This window comes from Taudactylus pleione, unplaced genomic scaffold (assembly GCF_031769625.1).
Source record: "Taudactylus pleione unplaced genomic scaffold, aTauple2 ptg000018l, whole genome shotgun sequence".
NCBI lineage: Eukaryota > Metazoa > Chordata > Amphibia > Anura > Myobatrachidae > Taudactylus > Taudactylus pleione.
In genome coordinates, this window is record NW_028284420.1 from 3,536,136 (window position 1) to 3,562,070 (window position 25,935).

The 25,935-nt window shown below is 44.1% G+C and overlaps 1 long non-coding RNA gene across 3 annotated transcripts in view; it reads right to left on the reverse strand.

The window, feature by feature from the left end:
• Window positions 1–18,533, reverse strand: part of LOC148540608 (uncharacterized) — a 55,533-nt gene extending 37,000 nt beyond the window's left edge. For all 3 annotated transcript variants that reach the window (XR_015868750.1, XR_015868749.1, XR_015868753.1), the window contains exons 1-2: window positions 18,450–18,533; window positions 539–650 (exon numbers count right to left, since the gene is read on the reverse strand). This is a non-coding gene — a long non-coding RNA (uncharacterized LOC148540608). The remainder of the gene's footprint in view (window positions 1–538; window positions 651–18,449) is intronic.
• Between the last annotated feature and the right edge of the window lie 7,402 nt (window positions 18,534–25,935).

Genomic DNA, 25,935 nt, shown 5'->3' on the forward strand with positions numbered 1-25,935 from the left:
TATGTTGCTTTTAAAATTGGTTTAAATAGCATTAATAATATTGACCTGTGTTGTACAATGGATATTTAACTTGCAGAAGATTACATCATCCTCCGAAAAAGAGATGTAAGTAACTACCACTGTCCTTGCAATTCTATATCTGAACATAATTTAGCCTATATATAGTTTCCTCAATGATGCACACCCCAAAGGGACAGCCTTAGAAATGGAGGACCGGCCACAGGGGTCAGTATATTGAAGAGGTTCAGGGTTGGGACAGAGCCGTGAAGGGGGTGGGGTGGGTCAGGACTAATCCAAGATCGGTGGTTGAGGGTGGTCGGGACAGAGCATCATTGGGGGTGACAACAAAGAGGGGGTGGAGACTGAGGTGGTCCGGCATATGCCAGGTCCTTTAAACTAGTATATATATATATATATTCACCATGTCAGCGGCACTCCCGATAAGTAAGGGAAATCCAGACAGGAATCTGTGTCAACGTTTCAATGCTTTAATGCATCATTCTCAAGACATAACAAGACATGAAAAATGTGTACTTACATATACCCTTCACCACAGCACGTGCAAGACACCGCAGCATCCGGGTTCAACCCTTTTCCGCCCACTAGTGACGTCACAGGCGCGACCCGTTGCCATGGCACCATCATAACATCTAAAATTGAACACATAAATAGAGGCAATGAGAGAACTAGCCCATATAATAAAAATACAGACCACACGCAGTTATGCATAACATATATATCGAAATATGAAGATACCAATGTCACACATAATCAATATGTTAATATTGATCACACCATCAAACGGATCAATACAAAATAGATATATAAAAATTGAAGCCAAGTAATGCATAGGTATAATTGATAAACCCATCTGTCTGATATCAGTCCCGACAGGCGTCCATAACCAACATCTACCCAGATAAGTAATCAACATAAAAACATTAATGTTCCAAAATACCGATAAAGAAATAGGTCCAATAACCAGAACCCCATACCAGGTGTTCAACTGGCACAACCCTACAAAAAGCAGTGTAAGCCTAACTTTTCATTGAGACCTTTAGGGCATAATGTCCCCAATCGATGTATCCAGCGGGATTCGATTTGCAATAATTTCAAGGATCTATTGCCACCTCATGTCAGTGGAGGGACATGGTCGATGATAATATACCTGAGCGTCGCTAGACTGTGGTTGGCTTGTACAAAATGTCTCGCCACAGGCTGTTCGCTTATGCCTGTTTTAAGTGCCACCCTGATGGCGGATCGGTGCAATGCCATCCGTTCCCATAATGTACGGTCGGTCTTGCCCACATAATTCAGACCGCATGGACATGTGATCATGTAGATAATAAACCTCCTCGTGCAGGTCACTCTATGTCTAATTTCATACCTTTTACCACTGTGTGGGTGGTTAAAATACTCTCCAGTGGTCATGTATCTGCACGTGATGAAATTAAGGCATTTATGGCATCCAAGCTTCAATCTAAGGAAGCCACCCCCTCACTGTAACCCATTCTAGTATTCTCAAACTTACCCAATCCACTGATGTCAGATTTCACCACCCAATCCCTGATGTTTCTACCGCGGGTATAACATGACATCAATCTGGTATCACCCAGATTGAGGTCACTGTCCCGCTGTAGGATCGGCCAATGTTGTTTTGAGGTGGTACTTATCCTATCACTCAATGTATTGAAGTGGTTAACCCATGGTAGGCATTTTGGTGTAAGTATATTTTTAGTGCTACCCAAAAGCTCGTCACGTGACTTAGGCATAGCTTTGGCCTTTGCACTTACCAAAGTCTGAACATCATATCCTCTAGCAAGGAATCCTTCGATCATCTGATCAATTTTTCCCGATGCAATATCGATGTTGCTGCAAATTCTTCTCACCCGCAAAAACTGTGAATAGGGTAATCCAAATTTAGCTGTTTTAGGGTGGAAGCTCTTTGCATGCAACACTGAATTGCAATCTGTGGGTTTACTATATATAGATGTACTCAGAGTGTTACCACATTTCGTCACCTCAACATCCAAGAATGTTATCCAGGTATCATCGATGGTGTATGTAAGTTTAATGGGACTATCAGACAAATTATGTCTGTTAATCAGATCAACAAAATGTTCCCTTGTACCAGACCATATAATGAAGATATTGTCTATATAACGGGTGTAAAATTTAATACAATCCGACACCCTAGACGTTTTAAAAAATATATCTTTCTCTGCTTGGAACATATATGCATTGGCATACGATGGGGCCACATTGGACCGCTGCATTGAAGATATATCTTCCCATCAAATAGAAAGAAATTATGTGTGAGTATCATATTCAACATCTGGACCACTGTAAGCAGGATTATGCTTAATAAGATTGCAAACCGCCTCAACACAAGCCTGATTTGGAATGACGGTATAGAGGTTGGATACGTCTATACCGCACAAAAAACACTCAGGGGGAATATCACCCAGCATCATCAATTTGTTCAAAAAAGCAGTCGTATCCATCAAATAATCAACATGGCTCACCACTCATGGTTGCAACAAAGAGTCAAGATACACAGCAAGGGGCTGGAACAGTGACCCTCGTGCCGAAATAATCGGGCGTCCTGGTGGATTGTCCAGCCCCTTGTATATTTTAAGGAGCATATACAAAATTGGTGTAATGGGATGATGAGATATGAGTGCATCGCATAAATCTTGCGAGATAATCCCCTTGAGAACCGCACCATCCAAAATTACCTGCAATTCATCTCTAAACCGTGATGTAGGATCATGATCATGAGGAATAAATACATTAACCTCACTCAATTGTCTCATAATTTCAGATATATAATCTATCAGGTCTTGTATTACAATCGACCCGCCTTTATCGGCAGGTCGTATAACAATATCAGAGTATGATGATAATGATTTCAATGCATTAAACTCCTCTTTAGTTAAATTGTTGCTAACCCTAGTGGTTTTACTCCGAATACCACCAACATCACTGTCAAGCATGTTCAAATAGGACTTAATTTAATGGTTATTTGACACCGGATCAAATGTGGATCTGGTCAATAATTTAGCCAGTGGAATGGGAACATCACTAATTTTCTTAGGTCCCGTTGGTTTAGCCTTAGACCCATTATACATCTCGTGCCATTTAAGTTGTCTATAACCCCTTGGACAGCAGTACCAGTGACTCAATCTTAGTCAATGTCTTAGAAAGATTGAATATCAACATCTCTTGGGAAGTGGTGGTCGCCCCAACCGTCTTCTCACGCGTCCATTGCCTTCCACGTCTCGTGGGCCTCCGCTTTGTCCTGCAGCTTGTCTCAGGGTATGTGTTCCTAAAGGGTCCTGAGAAAAAGTCACTATTCACTAGTGGTGTTAACCTCTGAATCGCCATATGGTCTGCGGAAGCCCCTGCGTTGTGATTTATATTGTTCTGATTGGCCACCACTGATCCACCGATAAACTTTACTGTGTTCATAGTCGTTAATAACTTTGGCAAGTTTAAATTTTTGAAATTAGATTTCCCTTTTGTATGTTGTTAATTGAACAGATAATTTTTCAAGCCAATCAGTTTGTGGATCAGCTGTCAAAGTGCTCTTAAGCTCCAATTCAAACGTGTTAATCTTTTCCTTAGTGATGTTTAGTTCACGTGTTGCCTCCTCAATAACAAGAAGCATTAGATCATAACTACATTTATTGAGGACTGATATCCACCTCTTGCAAAATCTTGCACTATGACGGCCAATTGTGGGGCAATTGCGGATACGAAAACCGCAAGGTATGCGTTTTTCTTTGTAATAATCACTAAGGGTGACACCATGATAATAATAATACAATTCCCTTTGTCGCAATTTAAGTAAGTCACGATACAACTGTTCAGTAGTAATAATTTCATACCTTTTACATAGGCCGATCCTACAGCGGGACAGTGACCTCAATCTGGGTGACACCAGATTGATGTCATGTTATACCCGCGGTAGAAACATCAGGGATTGGGTGGTGAAATCTGACATCAGTGGATTGGGTAAGTTTGAGAATACTAGAATGGGTTACAGTGAGGGGGGTGGCTTCCTTAGATTGAAGCTTGGATGCCATAAATGCCTTAATTGCTCATGTGCAGATACATGACCCCTTTAGAGTATTTTAACCACCCACACAGTGGTAAAAGGTTTCCAGTGCTGTCGGGCTTCCGCTGCCGGGAACTCTGCTGTTGTCGGCCAGGCGCTGCCGGAAATCGAACCATGCGGCTGGCGGTATTTCATACCGATTCCGTTTGTCTATGTCTCTACTGTTCACTCTTCAATGACTGCTCCATTTAAAAGTGAAGACTTACTGAGCATCCCACAACCACAGAATAAATGCAGCAGGTGAAGTCACTTTAATGTAACGGGACATGAGAAATTAATTTAGCCCTTACAATACTGACATCTGTAATATATGTGTGTGTCTAACTTGTTTGTGAAATCATGTAAGAACCGAAAATACATTCATGGAAAGTCAACAGTCAGATATTTGCAAGAGCAAAGCATAAACAAAGGTAATATCAAGGTATATGAGGTCAATGGAGGAGTTCCCACTGTCCTTTTATCTGCAGATTTAGGGATAAATTTACTTAGGATTTTCAAAACCCACGATTTTTGCATGCCATATTTAAAAGGGCAAAAGTAGTAAATGTAAAATCAGGCTCGTTTTGCATTAAATATTATTGCCCTTTAAATCTAGCTGGCAAAATCTGCAAAAATCGAGGTCTTTTAAAACTCCACTGCTTAGTAAATATACCCCTTATACTTAATATGAAAAAAATAAAGTAATTTCCCTACCAGGAGACAGTCATTTGATACAAAGTGTCTCTCACATTACTGCAAAATTCTGTGTGTATTTCTGAAATAATAATCCATTGCAAGGCTGGCAGGCAGAGTCCTAAGGCTTCTTCTACATACACAATGATAATGTTGAGATTTGCATAATTGCAATACCCGTCAGAAATATACAACGCGCATAATAATATGGCTCCTTGTGTTCTAATACCTTATCTACTTTAAACACAAATTAATGTGATCTTGCAGCCAGCGTGATAAGCATCTGGTGCAGAATTAGCAAGCTTCTTAATTACGAGCAGCCGTTAAAACTGACATTACAGAGACGAGCTGGTAAAAAGATTCACGCCTACTTGGGACTTCCAATTCCATAAATCACAAATGATCATAACATCTTTGCACCTCTGAACTCATCAAGTTAATGAGCCCGGTGCAAGCCCATCATTACACCTGTCTGGGACAACTGTTTTACAGAGCAATAACAGCGAAATTGCTGTGCCGCCTTTATCTGTAGCAAGTGCAATTTTTGGGGTTTATAAAGTGCAGCCCAGAGTGTGATTGTATCATGTATAACAGCTTATTTTATTTAGAGTCAGGATTACAATGTGTTCTTGTAATAAACAAACATGCTTGTGTCTGTCTTCTGAGCACAAATTTAATTTGCACAGCTATGTGATATAGAGCTGGCACTGAATAAATACCATAAGGTCATTCACCACCAGGTTGCACATAACATATATGCTTCAGTCACCTGTAGCACAGAGTCTATTACCGCTTTTACACTGAAATTCCGGGTCTGACCCGGAGTTGGAACAGAGTCCCTGATTCAGAGCTGGACGCTCTAAAAGAGCGCTCGCTCTGAATCAGGGCGTTTTTATATTTTTTTTGGAGCGGCCTCCTGGCCATTCGCATAGCTTGCAAGCGGCCAGGATGATGGTCGTCATGGTCAAGACCATCACGACCATCGGGCTTGCAATGAGACCCTTGTGGTAGGGTCTCGTGGCCGCAAGCCCCAGATAGCTTCTGTCTCTAATAGAGCCGGAAGCTCTCCCACTGACATCACTGGTGATGTCAGTGGGGCCGCCCACAAACGGCAGGCGCTCGCATGGGAACGCCTCCGTTTGTGAAGCCACCCCCATGTCACGACTCCACAACTCGGTGCGAGCTGTCAATCAAAATCGACAGCCGCTCCCTTTTGGTGCGAGACCCGGAGCGACGGAGCGCCCGTCGCTAGCCAGGTCTCGCGCATGCGCACGTCGGACCCGGTTCCGGCGTGCGCATGCACAGTGGCCTAACATTGACCCGCTTGCGAGCGCAGTGCCGGGCAATCCAACCCTTTACCCTTTTATACCAGTGTTTAGTGCAGCCGGGAACCTTGTCAGCGAAAGGCGTAAGAGGTTTCTTCCACAAAATGTGGAGAAGATGATGTTCATAAAAATGAATGATCAACTCTTCCAGGGAGACCAGCCTCCAGAACGTACAGAGGGACCTGTGGTGGTGGATTCCAGCGGGGACGAATTAATACTCTGTGAGGATGAGGATGTACACAACACTGAAGAGGGTGAAGAATCGGTGGATGAGGAGGATGAGGACGACATCTTGCCTCCGTAGAGCCAGTTTGTGCAGGGACAGATTAATTGCCAGCTTGTTTTGTGGGGGCCCAAACGAACCAATCACTTCAGCCACAGTCGTGTGGCAGACCCTGGTGCTGAAATGATTGGTTTGTTAAAGTCTGCATGTCCTGTTTATACAACATAAGAGTGGGTGGGAGGGCCCAAGGACAATTCCATCTTGCACCTCTTTTTTTCTTTGCATTATGTACTGTTTGGGGCCTAGTTTTTGAAACTGCCATCCTGTCTGCCATTGCAGTGTCACTCCTAGATGGGCCACGTGTTTGTGCAGCCCACTCATGTAGCTTAGCAAAGTCATCCAGCTACTTCGGTGCAACCTTTTGGACTAAAAACAATATTGTTAGGTGTTCAGAATAGACTGGAAATGAGTGGAAATTAATGTTATTGAGGTTAATAATAGCATAGGAGCAGAAAAACCCACATATTCTGTGATTTTAGCTGTTTTTATGCTTTTGTTTTTTTTAAAAAAAAATACAGATCCAAAACACAAAACCCAGAACCCAAAACACGGAAGGGTGGTTTTGGCAAAACCAATCCAGATCCAAAACACGAAGAAAGATCCAGATCCAAAACCGAAACACAAAACACAAAAAGTGGCCGGTGCAAACCCCTAATACAGAGATAGGCTGTTTAGTGTAAGGAGTGGTTGGATGTTATTTCTTCTTTTCAAGCTTGGACAAATTCCTCTAAGATAGCAGTGTGTTCACCCAAACATTTTATAAAGCCATAATGACCAAAATTGTATACCAGGCCAGTTAGTTTTCCTGCATTAAATAGCACTACTGAGCCCAGAGCAACCAATAAAAGAGAGAAGCCAGTTCCCCACTACCACAGCACAGAAACTAGATTTCCCCTAAAATACTCCAGCTTGCCCTTCACACAATACACGTGAGGAGCATACTATCTTCTCATCCACAGCATGAAAGCCAGTGTCCACATATACCATATAGTACCCAGAGAACTGAACTCTACAGCAGCCAGTGTCCTGAGCTACATTATAGTATAGTAGCCAGTGCCTACACAAAAAGTGCTATACTCATCCACAGAATAGCACCTAGTGAGTCCCCATTCACAGTATATCAGCAAATGCCAAAATGATTTTTTTTTGCACTGTACATACATACAAAGCCATGATATGCATTCCAACAGAGCTGCATTTAGCACATACTACTCCTTGCAGAGACTGGGCTGGTAGGGGTGTGTACTATAGATTCGGCCAAAGTACAGTTTGTGTGTTCATGCAAAATGCATCCCATGCTGAGTATCAAACCAGTGGCTTAACTTAATCCCAGGTGCCCGGAGGCAAGATAAATGTTGGTGCCCCCCCACCCCCAAAATTAAAATTTACAACCCCCCAGCACCAATGCCAGCCCCAGCTGCCGCCGCCCCCCTATGCAGTTCATTTTATACAATGCCCCCAGTAGTGGTCCCCCCTATGCAATGCCCTCAGTAGAGGTTCCCCTATGCAGTGCCCGCCTATGTAGTACCCCCCCCAGTAATGGTCCCCCTATGCAGTGCCTCTAGTAGTGGTCCCCCTATGCAGTGCCCCCAATAGTAAAGGCCCCTGTAGTACCCCCAATAGTAAGGCCCCTGTAGTGCCCCCATATGATGCCCGCAGTAGTAATGCTGCTGTAGTGCCCCCGTATGATGCCCCCAGCAATAAGGCCTCTGTAATGCCCCCTGTAGAGCCCCCAGTAGTAAGCCCCATGTAGTGTCCCCAGTAGTAAGCCCCCTGGAATGCCCCCTGTAGTAAGCCCCCTGTAGTGCCCCCAGTAGTAAGCCCCCTGTAAAAAGCCTCCTGTAGTGCCCCCAGTAGTAAGCCTCCTGTAGTGCCCCCCGTAGTAAGCCCCCAGTAATGCCCCAAGAAGTAAGCCCCCCTGTAATTCCCCCTGTAGTAAGCCCCCTGTAGTGTCCCAGTAGTAAGCCCCCTGTAGTGCCCCTAGTAGTAAGCCCCCTGTAAAAAGCCCCCTGTAGTGCCCCCAGTAGTAAGCCTCCTGTAATGCCCCCAGTAGTAAGCCCCCTGTAGAGCCCCCAGTAGTAAGCCCCCTGTAGTAAGCCCCGTAATAAGCCCCCTGTAATAAGCCCCCTGTAATAAGCCCCCTGTAATGACCCCTGTAGTAAGCCTCCTGTAATAAGTCCCCTGTAATAAGCCCCCTGTAGTGCCCCCAGTAGTAAGCCCCCTGTAATGCCCCCAGTAGTAAGCCCCCTGTAATAAGCCCCCTGTAGTGCCCCCCGCGCGCGCGCGCGCGCGCACACACATTCAAAGAAAAAAAAAGAAACCTTAACCCCCCGCTCCAGTGCCTGCTGCCGTCTGTCCCCGGCGCCCGCTCCTCGGAACTATGGGAGTGACGCCATAGTGCACTGCGGGACCCGGAAGCCGGAGCTCAATAGTGAGCTCCGTCCTCCAGGCTGCCGCTGGCGCCAGGGGGGGAGAGAAGGAGTCGGGCGCCCGCTGGTAACACACTCAGCAGGCGCCCTCTGTAGTTACGCCACTGGAGGTGGAGCGCCGATCAGCGGCGCTCCTTCTCCATGCAGCTCCTTCTCAGCAGTGGTGTCTCTGGGAGTTCCACCACTGTATCAAACAAGGGAATATGCACCTGTTTGGAGGTGGATCACTTGCAGGTGTAAATTTCAAACTTATGATGACAACCGACAGTTGCATTGAATTGGGTGACTTTGTCTAAATAGCTTCCAGTAATGCTACTATTCCCTTACTAATGCTGTTGCAATCTATTTGCAGGATCACATGGAAATGAGTCATCAGTTCACAGTAGTAAATGATTCCTAGTCAGCGTGTAAAGGGGAAGGCTACTGATATGCTTTATCTGTGCACCTTTATTACCTACTGTATGGTTACACTGTCCAGCCATGTACTGTAATACATATGCACTACATATTTTTTTTTAATTATCAATGTTCCCTAATGTCATATTCTGTATTTTACATATTTCACATTTGTTGGCAGCTCGGCATTGATAGCAAAATTAGATCTTACATTTGTGATTAGATGGAATTTGTGTTCAATCTGCGTCCACCCCACAGGGTCCTCCGTTTACCGTTTTATGTACACGGCACCCACTTATAACTGCGGCATGCACTTTTTAAAAGCTTGTCAGCACCAGGGGCTCATATGATGAAACTGAACAACATTGTTAACTTTCTCTATGCAGCTGGAGCTTTTCTTAAGTGCAAGACTATAAGGGGAGGATGTAGTTAGATTACCGGTGGCCTGGGATTAAAGATAGACACCTATCTTTAGCCTCACGCCAAAATCCCGACAGCCGGCATCCCGAACTAAGGTGAGAGGGGCTTCTTAGGTCTTAGCCACGGGATGGGGGGTTAGTTTTAGGCATCCCTGGTGGGACTTAGGGCTAGGCACCCCCCAGTTGGGGTCAAGCTATGGGGAAGGTGGGTTGGGGTTAAGCACCACCAGGGGAGGGTTAGAGTTAGGAACCCCCCGGGAGGGTTAGGTTTAGGTTGTGGGAAAGGGGGGTTAGGGTTAGGCACCACCAGTGTGAGGTTAGGGTTAGGCACTGGGGGGAAGGTTAGGGTTAGGCACCACTAACAGATGGTTATGGTGAGGGGGAGAGAGGTAGGGGTAGCATACTTACCACCCCTGTCGAGATCTTCAGATATCGGGATGCTGCTGTTGGGATTTGAACCGGTGGCTTTTGAGCCGTTAGTATTTCATACCGATTCCATAAGGGGTATATCTACTAAAGTGCGGGTTTATAGAAGTAGAGGTGTTGCCCATAGCAACCAATCAGATTCTACTTATCGTTTATCTAGCACCTTCTAGAAGAAAATAGCCAGAATCTGATTGGTTGCTATGGGCGACAACTCCATTTCTAAAAACCCGCACTTTGATAAATATACCCTAAGGGGGTTCACGTGACCTGCTGCTCTCAGACGCTGGGGCATGCGCAATGATAATACAGTCATATTGGGCTCCTGATATGTCTTATTCTCATTGCGTCCAGGAGATCGCGGAGGGGCTGGACTGGTAAGTGTACATGAATTAGTACTAAATATCAGTATATATCGCATCGATGTGATGCGATAAATAGTGATATATTTTAGTAGCCTCTTCATGTTCTACATGATTAGACCCCAAAATCTTTGATTAGAAAAACACTTGATGCTCTTCAGAAGTATTTATTAACTCTTCCTAACAACAGTCCAGAAGATCTTAATATTTATACAGATTCAGTCTTTTTGGCTCCTTGGCAGTTTGTTTACAGCTTCTGGAAATCCAAAGGTGATCGGCAGAGGTCCCAACTGAGAGCCTGATTCAGAGTTGTATGCTAGGCTGATGTTATCTCAACTAGAGCAATTTTTTGCCACTGCGCATGCATCTGAGTGGCACTGTGCATGCGTCAAGGTACTTTACAGTAGTCGCATACTGCGAGTCCTTAATCGCAGTGTGATTGACAGGCAGGAACGTTTGAGGGAGGCAACTGTGAGTGTTGGCTAAAGAGAAAGGCATGTCTCAACCTTTTCAGGGCGTTTCACATCTGCATCAGTTATGGCGGCCATTCTAAGTGACTATAGTCTCACTGAGTCGATGTTTGCATGATCTGCATCCGAAGCTGCGTATGTGCACGCAGTTGTGGACAGCAATGATAGTCCCAGCCGGATGTTGCATTAGCACATCTACAGCTGGGAAAATTGCAGCCGTGGCAGCAATTGCGGGCAAATCTGAGTCAGGCCCTATATGTGAGTGCCGGATTGGTGCTACTTAGGAAGAGGTCCCAATAGTACAGGATTTTTTAACCACTGTGCCATGGCACACTAGTGTGCCGAGAGCGGTTGTCAAGTGTGCAGGGAGGTCATGGCTGACTTTACTTGTACTGCTGGCCCGAGCGGTTCTGGGCTTTTCTGGGAGGCTCAGGCACACCTGGACCGTGACCTATGGAGATGCGGCAGCATGACATAGGCCAAGCATGCCCGCCTGCACACTGCTCCCAGCTCTGCACTGTGTGCTCAGTCACTGAGCAACCACAGCCAATGAGGGACAGGACAGGGACGACAGCAAGCCTTCTCAGCTGGTTATTTAATTTTCTTTTCTGTGGGGAGCAATGTGTTTTGTTTTTTCTTTCGGAAGCAATATAATTGTTTTTTTTCTTTAGGGGCCAATCATTGTGATTGTGTTTTTCTATTTGGGCCAATATGTGTGTTTGTTTTCTCTATCTGTGGGGACCATTTTGTTTTATATATTTTTCTGTGGGGCCAATGTGTTTTATTTTTTTTCTGTGGGGCTCAATGTGTTTGTTTTGTTCTGTGGGGGCCATTGTATTTTATTTTTTTCTGTGGGGGGCAATGTGTGAGTGTTTTTTTTTCCTGTGGGGTCCAATGTGTGTGTTTTTTTCCCGTGGGGGACTGATGGTGTGCCTTAGCAATTTTTAAATCTTGTTTGGTGTGCCGCAGGCTTAAAAAGGTTGAAAATCACCGGTATAGCAGTTGGTAAAGCAAGTTATATAGATGGCTTTTAGTCTCAACATGTAATTATATTCGCAATATAGAACTGAAATTTGTTTAAACAAGAAAATCATTTTGGGGTCAGTTGGAAGACCTTTCTGGACAATACTCTGTTTTTGCATGTAAAATCTCATATGTAATGTCTTAAATGTCAATTCAGAAGACCAGACTTTGAAATTGAGAAATAAAAAGCAAAGCAGATACAGTTGCTATGGTTACTTCAAGAAGAAATAGTGTATTTAGCAGATATTAACTTTAAGACTACAGAATCTTTATCCCTTCATGACTAGACTAAATTTCACATTATCATTATGTGAAGCATGGGAATACTTATTTCTGTTTTTCTTTTTTATATTGATTTTAATAATACGGGGTGTTGAAATGAGGATTCAAGACAAGCAGGTACTCGGTAAAGCAGTGACTTTAATGGCAGCAGGCACTGCACTTTAGCATACTCAGGCTTAGGCTTGGAAATACAGGTACATACAGAAAATAAACAAGTGAACATAAAAGGTCCCAGCACTCCTCGTACCTAGCAGTAAGCAGTTGCTTGCAGACAACAACGGCCCTGCTCTCCCAGCATATCCCTTGGTCCCTGGCACTCCATCACTTTGGCCTACTAACTGGCCTCTAACAGGCATCAGTGCAAAGAGCATCAGGCAGATTATAGTTTTAAATTCCACACCTCCACTGCTACTGCAGAATGCACAGGTTTCACTCCAGTCTCCCTTGGAGGGAGCTGATCCCACCAGAATGTGGGCAATTCAGGTGAGAGACAACCCTTCTCAGCACAATATATATATACAGTCACAACATTAGGATAGGGGTACAGTCTCCTGGGGGTAAATGGCAGCACTATTCATGTAGCAGACAATCAATAGCACACCAGTCCAGTGCCTCGAAACAAGTATCTGCAGTTCATTTTATTTGGCAGCATAAAATAAAAAATACTAGCCTGTCCATCGCAAACGTAATGTTCCCTCTCCCTAGGTGTCCAACTCAAAAGCAAAACAGAATTTAGCAGAGAATTTATATCAAACAAAATCAGTGTCTCTCAGCAGGCCTCCAGCCTGTTTCCATCAGGCAGTGAAAAGCTGACAAGAGAAATTGAAACACCTTTTAACAGGCTTTCACAGGTGGTCTGGCAAACAAGGTTGCTCATTACCTGATGATTACCACACTGAAGTTAAGAACCTGAGACATACATATCTCCCATCAAGTAGCTTCCCCAGTGCCTTTATCACAAATTATGCCATGCATGTCGCGAGATGAGCACCTACGAGCAGATATGCGTACTGCACAGCGCCCTCACCGGTAAGGACCGCAAACCTCCACGCCGCGAAACCTGGGTCGTGACACCTCCCCCCAGAGGTGCCTAACCCCTTCTTACCGCTCCCGTGATTCTGATGTCGGTATTGAGACCAGCGGTCTCATAACTACATCCCCTTTTTTCTAATGGTGGTATTTTATTGTTATAATAAATGTATATTTTTATATATTAAAGCATGATTTTTAGGTGTTCTCTAAGTGCTACCATATTGCTCTTCTATTTGTATTTTGTTAGCAGGGTGACAGCCTTCCCATATCAACTGCTAGAGAAATTCTTTTACTCAGCAACAATTATTTTATTTTTTTTAGTAATACGTAAAATAGTACTTTATTTTTCCACCAAGACAAATTACCCCTAGTTCCTGATCTTCATCTCAAAGAAATTATAGTTTTATTTCAAAGCTACCAGAAAACATTTTCAGGCTTCTCAAATTATACTTATCATGTGCAAGAAAAATTGTGCAAGGGAGGTCTTGGCCAGTTAGGGTTGCCACCCATCGTGGATTACTCTGGACAGTCCGTAATGTGGCAGTCTTTTTGGAGTCATACCAATCCCAGACTGACAGCTTCCGAAAATGTTAAATATTTTTATTTCTTTTGCTGCTGATTCTCAGCAACTAACTGATTGCCTGGCCCCTCTTTGCCCCTGCCTCCACTGCTGACTGATGGTGAAAAGATACTAGCAGGGAGATACAGAGACCTGGGCACTGGGCAGAAGGAGACCTACATCCACCTCTGGGGTCACGTCACCAACACCACGCTGTACCCCTACCTCGCTGCTGTGTCTATGGGGGACGTGAACGTCTGAACTCAGAAAAAAAGTACTTTGCCCTCTCTCTCTTCTCCCCAGTGTTGGTCCATACTGTAGGTAGCACAGCAAAGGCAATATTGCCATTGGCTCGCTGGTCAAGAGAGTTGATCATGGTAGGATAGAGGAAGTCTGCACTTTTGTTCTGGTGTATTGGCGATCGTTAGCAGATACTGTATGCTATTTTCTCTAAGATAGTTGGCTATATCTTTGGGCCTGATTCAGACCCGGTCGCAAGCGCTGTGCGCTCGCAAACGGGTCGATGGTGGGCCAGTGCGCATGCGCACGACGGAGCCAAAATCTCTCTGGGGTTTGCGGCAACAAGACCCTACCACAAGGGTCTCGTCGCAAGCCTGATGGTCGCGATGATCTTGACCATCGCGACCATCTTCCTGGCCGCACGCTATAGCTGTGGGTGGTCACCCACAGCTATGCGAGCGGCCAGGAGACCGTTCTAAAAAAAAAATAGCCCGGCCCTGATTCAGAGTGAGCGCCTCTGTCAGAGCGTCCGTCTCTGAATCAGGGCCTTTGTTCCCATATTCTCGTCATCATCAGATCTTAGGCCCTCATTCAGAGGTGCTCGCAAGAAGCGAGCGCTCTCTCTGAATGAAGGCGGCCGCTTGATTTTTAAAGTGCGGCCTCCTGGTCGCTAGCTAAGCTGTGGGTTACCACCCACAGCTTTAACGACCGACCAGGGTGATGGTCGCGATGGTCAAGACCATCGCGACCATCGGGGCTTGCGACGAGACCTTAAGGTTGGGTCTCGGCAACCGCAAGCCCCAGGGAGCTTCCTGCTCTGATCGAGCAGGAAGCTCCCCACTGACGTCACTGCTGATGTCAGTGCGGCCGCCCACAAAACGGCAGGCGTTCCGTCGGGAACGCCTCCGTTTGTGTAGCCACCCCCCCGCCCCATCGACAGCCGCCCCTTTTGCAGTGAGTTCCGGAGCGAGAGAATTTCTACACAGTTTGGTGCCCTGTGTACATAAAGAGCATTGGTGCTGCCATCCAAATTTAAATGTGAACAGTAATGATCGCATAGTGCATCTGCAGCTCTGTTTTTTGTGTATGTTACTTTAAAATCTCAGCATGATGGCACCTTTAATTAGTATTAGGGTGTGCAGTCTAGAGCCCCTCCCTATACTCTATATTATGTGTATTTATAGTTATACACACATCTGAAGCTTGAGCTTGCTCCAGTCTAGATTTGCACCCCTCGCCCCACCCACTCATATATGTTATTAAGCAGGGACCAAGCATTTGACTGCACCAGGCAACAAGCATAATCTAAAGTAAGTCCTATTTATATTGTTAGTGTCAGTTTATTTGGGGTGAGCATTTGGGCGTGGGGCCCCCTGAGCTGTTCTGCCTGGACCTCTTCAGGGCATCACCATTTAATACACATAGGCCCGTATTCAATTTGAGCTGAGCCGTGATACTTTTTTGCCTCCTGGACTTTTCGCCTACTTCACCTGTTTTGCAGGCGGAAAAGTATCGCGCGTGTGCCCGCGTATCGCCGTATTCAATTTGAAAGTAGGCGAAAACGGGACCCGGTAAAACTTAAACAAGCGGAAAGTCATGTCAGATTTGGGGAAATCAGTCTGACACCCCCCAAAAGATGCTCTGACATGGGGGTTAGGTATGGTACCCCCCCGATTTGGCTTGCTGAAGGTATTTGGTGTTTTTAAACGGGCTCAATAGCTGCTAAATAGTGTTTTTGTATAAGTGGTGAAGAAAAGTATTCTGGAGGTTTTTTGGCAGAAAATAACTTATCCCAGCAAATTTGGGGTACTTGAAAATGGGGGTCAGCATATTTTAAAGTTGCTAAAGTAAAGTTGAAAAAATCATGAAAAATCCACCTTCCACAAGCACCTGCAATGAAAAAAACACTTGGGGCATACTTGGGGACCCCCCCCAGAGTCAAATTCGCTAGTTTTTATCTTTGTCCCCCAACATTATTTTTTTTCGCCTCCCAAATTCAAAGTGATTTTTCTGGGTGTCTAAGTATTTTTTTAAATTTTTTTTGATACAGTCTACCTTTGGGGAACTGTCTGAAGGCTGCACGGGGTTCCCGCAACGTTGCACCGCAAAACCCCTATTCTGCACTTTTTTCCGCCTGCTATTCATAGGCGAAACTTTTTCACCTATTACATTGCTAGGTGGGAAGTCTTTCAAATTGAATAAGGAGTAAGATCAAAACAGGCAAAAATTACGTCATCAGCGAAAAGTTTTCGCCAAAAACACGTGAAAACGGCTTTTCGCCTCAAATTGAATACGGGCCTATGGCACTTTGTTTGTTTATTATTCATGTATTTTTTCACACAGTAGTGTCCCTTATTCACATTACGCCACACAGAACCCATTCACGTTATGCCACACAGTAGTACTCCTTATACACATTATGCCACACATTAGTACTCCTTAAAAACACTATGCCACACACAGTAATACCCCTTAAAACACATTATGCCACAAATCGGAATGCCCTTTAAAACACATTATGCCACACAGAGGAGCGCCCCTTAAAACACAATATGGAAAACAATGAGTAATAACACTTCGCACAAGGGATTGATGTAATAGGCAGGGTGTGCTGCATCTACAAAGAAGGGTGCCCTCCCTACTGTATATATACAAAAGTAGAGAGGAGTAGTAAATGCGCTCAGAACCCCTCTATACTATGCAGCTAGACGGCCTGTAGTGTTAGCTCCGTAATTGACCGAAACAAAAAAAAGGTTATGACTAAATTGTAAAATAACCAAACTTTTATGCAATAAAATCTCAAAATACATGTACAAACTTGACCTGATAAACTGAAACTACATATCAGGTCAGGGGTAAATAGGGAGTGTTCAATGGTCGTGACTAAAAACAATAAACAATAGGATAAATGTTCAGAGTAGGAAACAAAAACAAATTCAAATTTAAATATAGCACTGGACTTGTTGATTATAGTCCACCCCAGTAGGTCTAATGTAAAAATAATGGTGATGCGCAGAATCGTATAAGAGTCAGTACTTGGAGAACTTCGGTGTGGAGCTGGAGCGGCGTCCCGCTATTCACCCCTCTAGATGCTGTTAGTCCTTCTGATGTCGCAGTGAAGCGTCTGTTGCCCGGGGTGATCAAGGTAGAATATGAGGTTGGCCGGCGGGGTTGAGAAACAGGGACTCCGGACCAGGGCACAGACGCTGACAGTGCATCTGGTTGAGACACCCCTCACGGTTCACGGGATACCAGCGCTGTGTCCTCTGTCTGGAGAGGGAGTGTAGCTGGTTTCGATGGTCAGGTCTCCGCATATTATGCCACACAGTAATGTCCCTAAAAACACATTATGCAACACATAGTAAAGCCCCTTAAAACACATGATGTGTGTATACTCTCCGACCAGCTGCTTCGACCCCCCCTCACCGTGTCCGTCTAACAACATCTCCCTGTCGCTGTGTTTCTCCATTCCCACCAGATTAAACCCCCCCTTCCCTCTAGCAGCAGCTCCCTGTCCCTGTGTGTCCTCTCCCACCAGATTCCAACCACCCCACCCCTATAGCAGCAGCTCCCTTCCCTGTGTCTCCTCTCCCACCAAATTATACCCCCTCCCCGTCAGTTGTTGCTAGATCCAAGTTGAAGAAAGATTCTAGGGATACAAGATTGGCACTGCGCACTGGGATTCTCTATTATTGCGGAGTGGGCTGCTGGGATTGAAGGGTGTCTTACCTTCTACAATATTAGAAACAAATAATGGTAAACTCAGCGCTCAAAACCCCTATTTGAGGATGGATGAATCTAATACCGTTAGGTGTAATTATGACAAATGTTCTGAACCTGGTCATAAGGTAACACAGAAAAAAAAAAAAAAAGAGATTTGCCCCCCAGCACACTGCAGCAAAAACAATACTTAAATCCTACATGATAATAGCGATTCAGAGGTATTAGTTACATACATTTGCAAATATATGATTAAGCGCCAGGCCAATCATCAAGGCTCCTCTATACTGGTGTCCCTAGCATTAAGGGGTTCACGTCCGAGAAGCAAGGCACCCCAAAAAAATTCCAACCAAGGGCCATCCCCAGGGCATCACACGAAAAAGGGAAAAAGGTGATAGTGAAGTATAAAGAAAAGATGTGTAAGTATAAATCAATAAGTGTTAATGAAATGAGAAAGAATTAAAATGACATAAATAATATACAAAGAAATAGAAAAGTGATAAAAGTATTCTATGTGAATTAAATGGTGATGCCATGAGAAAGGCCCAGTCAGAACCCCCCCGGGGGCCCCACTCCCATATGCTCACCCCAAAATAATTATTGCTACATAATAGTAGCACCCACTCTGGGTCATATAATTACAATTGATGTACTGCATGATAACAGTACATATAAAAGCTGAGAGCAAACTTACCTTGAAGGTACCCCAAAAAACCTCCACATGGCACTATAAGCATCAGCACATCCTCCTAATGCTGACTGCCTTCATACCTCTCCAAACTTGCAAAAAAAATGGTAGTTGCTCAGATCAGCTTAATTGCATAACACAGGTGCTTGTAAAGGGCAGGGTTTACTCTGAACACAAAAAAAAAAAAGAAGGAAAAAAAAAGAGATTTGCCCCCCAGCACTCTGCAGCAAAAACAATACTTAAATCCTACATGATAATAGCGATTCAGAGGTAAAGAAAAGATGTGTAAGTATAAATGAATAAGTGTTAATGAAATGAGAAAGAATTAAAATGACATGCTGCAGTGTGCTGGGGGGCAAATCTCTTTTTTTTCTGTGTTCAGAGTAAATTCCGCCCTTTACAAGCACCTGTGTTATGCAATTAAGCTGATCTGAGCAACTACCATTTTTTTGCAATGCTGGTCATAAGGTACTTTACTATCAATAGGAATACATTAAGTATCAAGCAGGTCAAATACTTTGTGAAACAATGATTCAGCTCCCCTTTGGAGACTGATGAATAGCCTTAGGCTGTAACAAACAAATATTAGCTGCTGATGCACTGAAAGTCTTATTGCGAGTTCATATTTTCCTAGAAATGCAAGTGTTGTGATGGTAAATGGTCTAATGGAGGTGTAAAGTGGTGTCCCACTACTTGCCTCTAATGATTCTTGTGGTTCAATGTGGTGCCGTTGCCCGGGGTACCTTCAGATCAGCACAGAGGAGAGCCACTCGGACTGTGGGGCAGAGGTTCTGGACTGGGATGTGCGGCTGGTGCCTATGACATGGGTAGCGTCTAATGAACAAGAGTACTCTGTGGTTGCTCGGTCTGAACACGGGGAACACTTTTGGCCCCCGTTTTAAACCTTGTCCCTCCCCCTTTGGTCGCCGGTCATGTGGTTGTGACAACAAAGGTCCTGTGAAGCATTTCCTTCTAGACCTAACCCTGTCCCTATAGCAGCAGATTATTTTCCTATGTCTCCTCTCCCACCAGATGATCCCCCCTCTCCCCGTCCTATAGCACCAGCTCCCTGTCCTGTATCTCCTCTCCCACCAGATGATCCCCCCATCCCTATAGCAGCAGCTCCCTGTCCTGTGTCTCCTCTCCCACCAGATGACCCCCCACAATGTCCCTATAGCACCAGTTCCCTTAGTCCTCATCACCTTCCTCAAATTCAGCCTCTCACCATTTTCAGCCCTTAGTCCATCACCTTCACCAGCCTTCAACCCCCTTCACCTTCCCCAGCCTTCAGCCCCCTTCACCTTCCTCAGTCTTCAGCCCCCTTCACCTTCCTCAACCCCCAACCCCTTCCTCCGCACTCAGGGACTGATTCAGACCCGCTCGTGAACGCATAGAGCTCAGAAGTGGCTCGATGGCCGGGCAGTGCGCATGCGCGAGCCTCGGAGTGAGTGAGAACTTCACTCGCTCAGGGCTCGCAGCAAAATGGGGTGGCTGTCGATGTTGATCGACAGCTCGCCCCGTTTTGTAGGCGGGTCGGGGGGTGGCTGGCCAAATGGAGGAGTTTCCGAAGGAACGCCTGCCATTTGGGGGCGGCCCTACTGACATCACATGTGAGCCTCTTCCTCCGCACTCAGCCCCTCCCTCCGCCCCAGCCCCCTCCTCCACACTCAGCCCCCAGCCCTTTACTCCACACTCAGCCCCTTCCTCCGCACTCTGCCCTATTCACTCGCGAGCGGGGCTGAATCAGGCCCTCAGCTCCTACCTCCACACTCAGCCTGAGCGCAGTCCACTGTGTGCCTGTGCGGCGAAGTGACCTATCACATCACGCTGCAGCATTGCTGAAGAGGTCATATCCGGACCGGGTCACGTCTGAGCAACTGGCAAGTCCAGCCCAGCGCTGCTCGGGCCAGAGTAGAAAAGAACATGGAGGCGCATATGGGTACCGGTGGTTGCGGCTAGAGCACTTAAGTCTGCCGTCCGTGGCCCCGCTTTTTGCCCGTCTGGGCCCGGTATGGGTGTACTCTTAGCCCCCCTGTTGCCTGGCCTGGTTCTTTGGTATATCTTTGCACCACACTGTTCAACAGTTATGCTTAACTCGATGCCTAAAGTGTAATCCAAGTGCTATCTTATCTCTAGGTCCTACTGTTTTCAATTACAGTTTATAATTAGGCTCCATGCAACATACTAGATTAATCATAATAAACAAAAAGCACTAACTTTTATCTAACTTGTGTCAGCTGTTTTCCTAGGTGCTTAGCAACAGGTGTGCTTGGTAACTGTCTCACATTTAAAAGCAAAGTTGCTGTGAGCTTTAAACCTTGATAGCATACCCTGAGTTTAACACTAATGTGATGGCTATGTCTATGTTATAATTCTGAGCAATAGAGTAGGGACTTGCAGTAAAGTGGTGTCCCGTGACGGGGGCTGCAAGCTTAAATGCATTGATCAATTCATGAACCAAAACCCCACTGTTTATTATGTTTATTATTATTATTGTTAGTTATTATGGTGAGTGCAGAGCCCCTGTGATTTCTATTTAAACAATGTAGTCACATACCATGTTCCACCCCAAATCTAGGAATGGTGAGTTCCGTGGATTAGTGCTTTTTGTTTATTATGATTAATTTTTATAATTAATCATTTTTGTGATCACATTTTCTCATGCACCCCTTTTAACTAGTTATCTAACTTGTGTCAGCTATTTTCCTAGGTGCTTTGCAACAGGTGTGCTTGGTAACTGTCTCAAATTTAAAAGCAATGTTGATGTGAGCTTTAAACCTTGATAGCATACCCTGAGTTTAACACTACTGTGATGGCTATGTCCATGTTATAATTCTGAGCAATAGAGTAGAGACTTGCAGTAAAGTGGTGTCCCGTGACGGGGGCTGCAAGCTTAAATGCATTGATCAATTCATGAACCAAAACCCCACTGTCCACTGTTTATTATTATTATTGTTAATTATTATGGTGAGTGCAGAGCCCCTGTGATTTATATATATATATATATATATATATTATATATAATATATATATATAAAATCCATACATTTATTTAGTTGCTTTGAATATTTTGCTTACCTATTTTAAAGGATCAAATATAGGTTATATTTAAAATTTTTAATTTAATATGGGTCACTATATACAGTGTTTCATCTCTAATTAATATCAGCATCAGCCCAAGGGTACGCCATAATAGGAATACTTTTTTTTTTTGTTTTGCTCTATACCTCTAATCTATGTACTGCTTCTGGAGCTTATTGGTGATTGAGCAGGTCAAGGAAGATAGGATGGCAATTACAGAGTGTCGAAGCTGGATAATTGGCTGCGACAAGATCAGTTTAAAATTGGATCGCAGCGACGCCAACTTGCGACTGGCCACAAGACGCCATCTTGGAAATGAGATCGCAAGATGCCACTTTGCGAATGACCGCCCAAGCGCCATTTTAGATAAACTCACACTTAAGTACATGTGGCGATATTACTATTAGAATCATGAGACTGCAGCTTTCATCATTTCTCATACACACATTAATACGTACAATTGCGCTGTTAACTAGTCGCATATTAGTGAATGCATAAGATACTGTATGAAAACGCTGAATATTAGCTTCATGCACACGCATCTGCCCCAAGTTAACTAAGCGTCGTTACATCAAACCTCGCATACTCACACATTACATATTCACATACAAGGTTCCATAAGCTTTAAGGCAGTGGTTCTCAAACTCGGTCCTCAGGACCCAACACAGTTCACTTTTTCCAGGTCGCCTAGCAGGTGCACAGGTGTATTTGTTACTCACTGACACAATTTAAAAGAGCAACAGGTGCAGCTAACTATTTAACTTGTAATTATGTGAAGAGATCTGCAAAACATGCACTGTTTGGGCTCCCGAGGACCGAGTTTGAGAACCTGTGCTTTAAGGTATAAGATTCAAGTATGCTCATTTATTATAATTGCTGTGAAATAAAGATTATTTGGTAACTAAGGTTTTATACGTGATAAGTAACCCATGTTTGGTATTGTACTGATGCATACTCTTATTTATTTATTATTTTATTTATTAACAGTTTCTTATATAGCGCAGCATATTCCGTTGCGCTTTACAATTGTCAACATTGATAGAACAAAACTGGGTAATAACAGACAGATATATAGGTAGGAAGGCCCTGCTCGCAAGCTTACAATCTATAGCAGTATTCCGGTAACATCGATGTAGAGATCGCAATATGCATTCTCAACTTATGGATCACAGAGACTTCAAGCAACAAAATGTACATTATATGACCAACTGTTAGGATTTGCATGAGGCGGGAAACCAGAGACCACCAGTTGTTAGAGGCTGGACTGTGTCTATTTGAACCAACCTGTTAGATGCCTTGTAACATATGCCCTCTCCTTTAGGACCAATGGTATTAGCAACAAACTTCTCTATTGTGTTGTCTATTTCTGGGGGGGGGTATAAATATGTGTGCTCTAACCCTGCGTATGTATAACTGTACTTGGGTCTGTATAATTCCTTTGCGCTAAATTGTACTTAGATCATAGCGTGTAACTGACTGTACCTTTACTTGAATAATACTTTGTGCTTTGGAACCAAAAGTTCTAGGTCTGGAGTCTTTATTTACTGTATGACTGCGTACGCAAAATAGCGTCATCCTTAGAGGTTTATAGGCAGGATATCAGGAGGTATAGGCAGGAGTGTATAGAGGTTCTAAAACAGTATCGTTAAGAAGTTCTTGTCTGCACTGTTACCAATATCAGTGAAACCCCACGCAGGGGGATGAATTAATATGGTGACAATCACCCTTTGCAATTTGGTCATTTTATAAACTGCCAGATAAATGATGGCTATGTTTGATACATCTCCTCCTGGGACTTTCAAATCTCATTATGGTAGGAAAATTATTTTCCACCCATTCTGCAAGGGCTTCACCAACACAGAAAAAGAGGGTCAAAAGGCAGGGTGCAGGTGGGATAGATGGGCAATTACTGTAAGTTTTAATAGGACTTTATAATATATCGAACGAGTATTATTTCACATGGGAAAGTCTATAATAGACTAGTTTTGTTGTACTTGTAGAAATACCATTGCACCCATTTGAATGGTCCTGCTGTTTGTACCTCCACTACAATTACTAGCTGAAAGCTTTTTTTTGGCATGCTACTAATTACAGGTTAGTTAGTGAGTCATGAGGCTTATTCATTATATATTCTGTAGTATGATTGTCAAGCTACAAATGGATCAATAGCAGAGGTGAACTGTGATGTTACCACAAATCTTTTTTCCTGCAAGTTAACACTAAAATAAGAAGAAGACAGATGGGCCACTCATTTCTCCTCACCTACTTCCTGTTTTCTAACTGCCTTTAACAAATGAAGTTGTAAAGGGGGGAGGGGGAATATCCTCTCCAAAATGACACAGATTACAGCTCATTAACCCATTATCTAGGGAGCAAGTAAACTACACTTTTTTTGGGTGGGGGACCTTTAAAATAGTGCCCTGTAAACTTTCATTAAAGTGCTTATAAATTAACATTAAAAATGAATTATGAATCCTATAAGCCACTGTTATTTTTCTGACTCTCCCCTCACACTTTGGGCTAAGGGCTCTATTTAGTAAACATAAAAACCACTTTCTCCAGCATCTTCTTTCTATTTATAGAAGAGAAAACCACAGTTTTATTTTCTCTTCTCTTAGGGGTAAATTTACTAAAGTGAGAGTTTTTAGAAGTGGAGATGTTGCCCATAGCAACCAATCATATTCTACTTAACATTTAACTACACCTTCTAGAAGATAATAGCTAGAATCTGATTGGTTGCTATGGGCAACATCTCCACTTTTAAAAACTCTCACTTTAGTAAATTTACCCCATAGGCCCGTATTCAATTAGAAGCGAAAAGTCTGTTCCCGGACTTTTCGCCGTCATCGCTGGTTTTGGGTACGAAAAAGTATGGCGCTCATCCCTGCTTATCCCTGTATTCTTCACTTTCAAATCAGCATAAACTGGACCCGGCAAAACTTAATTTGGCGAAAAGTTCTGTCAGTTTTGGGGAAATGAGCCTGACACCCCCCAAAAGATGCACTGACATGGGGGATCACTCTGGATACCCCCGAATAGCCCTGCTGAAGGTATTTGGCCACTTTAAATGGTCTCAATAGGTGCTATTTTGCGTGTTTTAAAAAGTGGTGAAGAATAGCATTTTGGAGGGTTTTTTGGAGAAAATAACTAGTCCCATCAAATTTGGGGTACATGAAAATGGGTGCTAGCATATTTTGAATTTGCTAATATGATGTTTTAAAAAACATGAAAAATCCACCTGCCGCAACTACCTGCAGTCATAAAAACACCTGCCGCATACTTGAGGACCCCCCTGGAGTCTATTTCGCTAGTTTTTAACTTTGTACCCCAACTTGTTTTTTCGCCCCCAAAATGAAAGTATTTTTTGGGGTGTTCTTAATTTTTTTTTTTTACATTTTTTGACACAGTTTACTTTTGGGGGGCTATCCAAAGGGTGCTGGGTGGTTTTCCTACGTTTGCACCCGAAAACCCCAATTCTGCATTTTTTTCAACTTGCTATTCATAGGCAAAACTTTTTCGCCTGGTCCATTGCATTGACTATCCGCCTAGACTAAAAGTGTTTGGAATTGAATATGGGGATAAGTTGAAACAGGCGAAAATGACTTGATCTGGGAAAAAGTATTGCTGAAATTGACTTTTTGCTTCTAATTGAATACGGCCCTATGTGTCACAGCGCCTATAGGTTTCAATTGGGAGTTAGATCAGTGGTTTTCAAACTCTGTCCTCGGGACCCCACACAGATCACGTTTTCCAGGTCACCCAGTGGGTGCACAGGTGTATTCATTACTCACTGACACATTTTGAAAAATCCACAGGTGGAACTAATGATTTCACTTGTGATTCTGTGAGGAGAAGTGAAAACATGCACTGTTTGGGGTCCTGAGGACCGACTTTGAGAACCTGTGCGTTAGATATACAAAAATGGGGAGTTATCAGTTTTGCCAGTGGTTAACAAACAGTTGGAAGCACCCTTATGGTCTCCTTAATTCTTTCAATGCACCTCTAAGACAAATAATAAGAATTTTTAATCCTAACCCTTTGCCCCATCTATGTCTCTTTCTTTGCCCCCCATGTTTCTTCCTTTGCCCACCTCCATGTCTCTCCCTTTGCTCCCCTCCATGTCTCACCCTTTGCCACATTCATGTCTCTCCCTTTGCCCTCCGTCCAGGGTTGGATTATAGGAGGGACAGACGGGGTGGTCGCCCAGGGGCCCCCACACCTAGGGGCCCCCCTCATTGCTGCATATATTGACCGCAACATAGCCACTGTGGACTCTCCCTGGCCAGCTCCTGGCAGCATAATGATAACACAGCACACTCACTGACACTGACGGACCTGATGGTGGCTGACTATGGAAGCCCTGCCCCCTCGCTGACATAATGCCACGAATCGCGGGTGCATGGATAAGGGG